The following is a 6558-nucleotide window of genomic DNA, read 5'->3' on the forward strand; positions in this document are numbered from 1 at the left end:
TATCATGTCATATATTTGAAAAAAAATTTGACAATTATATTTGATAGAACAAAAGTTTCAGCATTAAGAATCTGTTTTTTTCAATTTCTGCACTATTTTAATAGAATTTTAATAGAATTATAAGCAATCAAAATTAGCTTTTTTTTTTATTTAATCCGCGATAATAGTAATAAAATCTCAGTAATAAAATCTTAGAAACATTTTTTTAATGATCTTGTAAGGAAAACTTCAAGTTTTTAAATTAGAAAGTCAAAAATTTTTTTGACTCGTGACAGGCCTACAAAATGAGAAGAAAATTTTCCATTTTGTCCAATTTATAGTTTTTTTATATATAAAAATTACCAAATTCATAGAAGCTCAAATGATATAGTGACCTTTTGAAAGTAAAGATTTAAGCTTTAAAAACCCTTTTATAATTTAAATTCATGTTCATTTTTAACGAAGCAAATTACTGCTGCTTAAATTTTGAAGTTTGTAGCGCTACGAATTTTTGTTTTAATTCAATATATATATATATATATATATGTGTGTGTGTGTGTGTGTGTGTGTGTGTGTAAAATTATTCAAAATTATTATTATTCATATAAAATTATTCTCTAAATTCTTTGGAGTGGAATTTCACTTTAAAAAGAGATAATTGAGTCAATTTTGAAAAAGAGAAGCTCCATTTTCTTCAATCTTTAAGAGTGAGATTTACTTTGAAAATTTTAGAAAGTAATGATGTAAGCAATTAGAATATGCAATGAATAAAAATTCACAGTATTTAAAAATTAAGTAATGATAATCTTTCGATAGTGATAATCTTTCATTTTTGTAATTGTACTTTATTTCTTTATTAATAATTGATAATTTATTTTGTAATTTTAGTATATATTAATTTAATTCATTTCATCGAATAAACCAATGGAAAAGCCATTCAATTAAAGAAAAGATTGAATAAACCGATGGAAAAGACTCTTTCAATTACAGGAAAGATCATATCGAAATCATTATTTATTTTCTTCTGTCTCTTTACAAAAGAAAAAACGCACTGCGGAAAAGTTGTATGAAATTTCATTATCGATATCCACTACAATAGAATCGAGTTTCTATGCGGAACTTGCTGCCGGTTTTTACACATTAAATGATAATTGACAGTTCAATAATATCGATATATGTAAAATTATGAAAATACATGTATAAAAAAGATATTTGGCAGTCCTAGAAACAAATGCATCACGGACGAAAATAACGGGGAAGGAATCGAAAATACATTCGCAATCGATTAAAACCCAAATATGTCCGCCGTTAGAATTGATCATGGCAATTTCTCCAATGATGCCTTGGCAATTCATGTGCTAATATCGAGGTCGTCGCGGTCGACGATAACATATAAACGACATTTCTGAGTTATACTGTGGATACATAGCTATCTAATACATCGTAGTCGATAACAAGGAAACCCATGCAGCTCACAGTCGGTTAATTCAATATAATCGTATAATTTTCTTCAACGTTTATTTATCGGATTGTTGCGTAAAAATATTGCTTTTGTATGAATTATGAGATAATATCACGAAATATATGACAAGAAATATATATCTATAAATCTGTTAAATTAAAAGCATCAATAATCTGATTTATGTCTCTGCACAGAAGAAGCCATTTAATTAGTGTTCCATAAAACTGAAACTTTCGAACTGTGATGAACTGTGATTTTATACGCGACAACCCAACGTTAATAAAGTAGAAAGTTTCTAATTATAATAATAACGCTATATTAATGTTTTCACATTTAAGAAATTTTTTTATATATCGTATTCTTTTTATTCAAATACACATTCCGGACGACTCCAATTATTTATTTTTGGTACATGACGGTATTTATTTAACATCAGATGCAGTATTTATTTAACAGTATGACGACGGGACAATTATATATACTTTATGTAATATACCCAAGATATTTTTAGTTTATTAAAAACGAATATGCGGCGCATAAGCGCGTTCCGCTTTCTCCGTTTTTACGAAGTATTTGACTTAAGGTCACCACTTTATCTGATAATCGATACTATTATCTTCTTGGAGAATGCGAGGAAACATGTAGACGATAATTGAACAGAAATCCTAACTTACAGCTTACAGCTCATCTATAATGAAGGCCGTTGGTTTTATTGTCGCTGATCGCTGATAGCGCGTTAAGTATTGTTTTATAGTTCAAGGATAATGATACGTCGTTGTTGAACTTTTAACAAACGCGAATAATAATGAAACGCAATTCTTTATATAAAAACTGTAATAGATTATCACTTTTTCTTTTTGACTCACTTGTTGTGTTATCGAGCAAAAATATAAAACGATGTTTTGAAATTGCAAAGTCGCCGAACGAAACTAAAGAGCTACGTCGAATTAGATTAATACGAAAAATACGAAATATTCCGTACGAAGGCATTCGCTCGTCCGTTAGTTTATTTTAAATGAAGCCGTGGGCGTCGCGTTATAAATTCCACGCGGCTTAATACAACGCTAGCACACAAGAGGGTTCGCACTTACATGGATGAAAGTATTTATGGAAACGCGGTATATATAACGGTCGCGTAATTAATCACGAGAACTTAATTCCGGGCACGAACGTGTCGCGACGAATATTACGAATATTAGAGTGGCGGGCTATTATTTTTTGTTTCCAATATGAACAGCAAATAGGCGAAGTTTAAGACGATCTTTGAAATTGAATGTATAATGCTTAAATTGTCGTTGTATGTATTATTTTACATTTGGCAGCAGTAGATGTATAATTGACTCTGAGTCTATAGAGACTCGAGGAATGCCATTGAGCGTTGTTTGTTCACCGAGACTTTCTCGCGAAATTTTACGACTCATTGGCCACGGCTTGCGCTTATATAACCGGACGCACAATGAGAGGAAAAATGCAATTCGCCGCCACGCGGTGAATGAGAACCGCTGCAACGAGCAGGTTGACGCTGTCCCCTCTTCCTCTTTGTCCCCTTTAGTCCGTGAAAGAGCGCAGACCACGTTACACGTTGCGCGAATCTTGCATCTTCTCGCCGGTCGATACACATTTAATTAATTAAGTCCGTAATCCAGCGCGCATTTATTACTAATTACTAGTTTGTCAGCAAATGTCGTTCTCTTCTTCCCTTCTCCCTCGTATGAATTTTCGTCGCTATTTAATGCGACGGTTATTTAACGCGCAGATTAATTGATAAAAACCTAAGTATCATGAAAATCACCGAGGAAATAAGGTTCTCTCTCGAAAAGAATTAAAAGTTGAATTTTATAATATAATTTAAAAAGACAATAGAAAATAACAATATAATTTACGTGACGTCATATACCAACACTCATAGTGGATATTGCACTTTCATGTTGCGTGCTCGCCGCCGGTATTTCTTTAACGTAAACGCTTTAGCTGTACAAATAACTTCGTTTTGCGAGTAATTTGAAGTCTATTGCGGAGTTTGTCTTCATTGTTGGACGAGTTTAACTTTCTATCGAACTTCGCTTTAAAGACCGCTCCACGCAGCATTAAAGAGCCTGGGCTTCGCTTGTAAATCTTGCTTGTATCTTTTTTTATTCTCTCTCTCTCACACACACACACACACACACACACACACACACACACATTCAATTTAAGGAAGGACGGATTGTGCCATTTGCTCCCTCTTCTCCACTGGAAACGACCATTTCCAAGCAGCATTCTTATAATGAAGCGTTATTATACAGATCGCGGGACAGTATACATACATTTTGCAAATTTATATTTCCCAGCTAATGGAACGCGTTACTGAATGTGGCTCTTATTAATAATCAGACGCTAAAAATTGTAATCGAAGATTACAGTTGCAAAAAGAATCTTGTATTTAAAAAAAAAAATTCTGGACTAACACACTGTTGATATCGCTATTGATTTTCGTCGAAAAAATTTCATCACACTATTTATTTCGTTAAAAGCTGTAAAGTAAATTTCATTGAAATAACGTTCACAAAAAATACGGTCGAGTAAATAAGGATAGAATAAAAATAAAAAAATACAATAATAAGCACGCGCGTTCTTTTTAATTTTATTATAAGATGCTATTAAAAATAACGATTTACTTTTTCTCCCTTGTCAAACGCGAAGCTTATAGATTTTTTATCTCATTTCTGTGTAATCCTATAAATTAGCTTTACTTCATATACAATACAATTTTCTAAATATTCAAATCTATGATGAACAGTAGCATCTACAATTCTTAAACGTGCATGAAGAGACATCTTTATTCCGTAGTCTATAATAATACATCTCAAAAGATACATGGCGCATGTATACTACGTATGTATGTATTTTCTCAATGGAAAAAAAAATCTAACGAAAATGATCATTCTAACATTCTTCTATCGAAGGAGCCTCTCTTTCTTTCCTCACAGCAGAAGAAAAAGATATATCGGGAATATTTGTAGCAATATTTATGTAGAGCATGTTGGAGCATTAGGTGATGCACATGTATACGAGAATCGTCCATGTACATAGCATAGAACGTCTTGGAAAAGTTTCACACGAAATCGTGGACGGTGTTAACGTTACCGCACGGCGAACTCAATTCGGGTCAAATCGTGCCGCCGGCTAACCCTTTTCTTGTGTCACTCGCGCTGGTCGCGGCTGGTCTATCGGGTGATTATACAGCGAGAGAGATGTTGCATCGCGATACAGCTTTGTCCGTAAACTCGGTCTCGATAAGATACGATAACATATTTACATCGCATCCCAATACATATTGTGTCGCTTTTATATATAAAAAGTCCGTGACAACAATATTGAATTTCCAAGATATAAATTTCCAAGGCGGAAAGAACGATTTTGTGAAAGTATTTATCTAAAAATTTAGCTACACTGTTGGGAAAAAATGTGTGTCGAATTTGATGTTTATTATATACAATATATATGTCCCAAACAATCCATTAAAAATTTTGGGTTAATTTAACACAAGATGAATATGTTAGAAGGTGTTACACATAATATTATATAAAAGAATAAATACAAAAAAAAAATAATATTGACACAGTTTGTAAACAAACTATAAAAGCATATTATTTCAGTAAAATTAACATTTATGATATGTTAAATTAACCCATATTTTATTCATTCATCTTAGAATTTACATTTCAAAACACTTTATTTTTATGCTATTTGTCCACATACTACATAATAAATAGGGATGCACCGGATCGTAAAATTACCGGATACCGGATATCAGATATCCGGATAGAAATACCAGATATCCGAGAAGGCAATTTCTTCGAGTTTTCCGGATATCCGACCGAATTCCGAAAAAGTGTCTTCTAAAAAAAAAGCCTAGAGAGAAAAAGATTGTAATTTTGCAACAATGTATAAGATATTAATAGCATCATGAATATATGCATACTTATTTCTAGAACATTTATGAGAAAAAATTATAAATTATAAAATTAACAATTTAATATCAAATTTCAACCGGATATATTCCCGAATACTAATAATATCCGGCTATCCGGTCAACTAGTAAAAAAGTACCGGATATCCAGTGCATCCTTACTAATAAATAGTATAATTTTGACACTAGAAAGAAATATTGAATATTCAATTTAACATAAATTGTTAAGAAAAATTGTGAAGGATCGTTCCAACATAAATACACAATGTTTTTCACTGTGTAGATACAGATCTGAAAATAATTTTATTGGTCGATCTAAATAGTTATGTAATAATCTCAAGCATGATAAGCAATTTCTGCAAACAGTTTTGACATTCTAGCAATCAGTTTGAGTGTGCCTACATAAATATTTTGATGGTGATCCAACAAAATTATTTTCAGTTTTGTCTATCTAACTAAAACTTTTTAAATTTTACCAACTTTAGCAGAACCATCTTTCCGTGTACTCGTATGCCATTCGACTGAATTTTTTCGACTTTTAGAATCAGCAATTACGTTTTGTGATTACAATTTATTATCGGTTTAATTAATGCAAAATATCCTCCAGATGAAGAAACAAATCCGTCAAGTTTACCGATCCGTGAAGTTTCCGCAGCGATAACAGAAATTACGATGTCAATTAATTTAAGTTACTCTCGCGTGTATACAGATTATTATAATTTTGATAAGTAATCACGATGCAACTAAATTCGCACGACGCAATAGACGGACGGAGAAAAGTTTAAAGGCGAATATCGGCGCGATGTCGTTGCGACAAGAATAAACGAATTATGCTATCTGACTTTGCTAGTAGCTATAACACTATAATTAGCGCAAGTTATAAATAGTCGACTCGCCCTACGCACGTAATTCAAATTTCGAACTTTCCCGACGAGACCGCGCTGATTTTTTTCTTCTTCTTTCGACAAATTGAAACTGTCTACTTCTCGTTAGAAATACGACGATGAAGTTAAACTTCGTTAAATCGGACGAGTCGATGGTGATTCTATTCCCGTAATCAAAGACAATGTTATTCGCCGGCGTGACGGCGTGCCGGTTATTAAAACTTTAATAATTTGTATCTCTCTCCCCTCTTGCCCCCCTCCCTCCTCTCTCTCNCTACNCT

The sequence above is a fragment of the Atta cephalotes genome (assembly GCF_000143395.1).
Source record: "Atta cephalotes unplaced genomic scaffold scaffold00098, whole genome shotgun sequence".
NCBI lineage: Eukaryota > Metazoa > Arthropoda > Insecta > Hymenoptera > Formicidae > Atta > Atta cephalotes.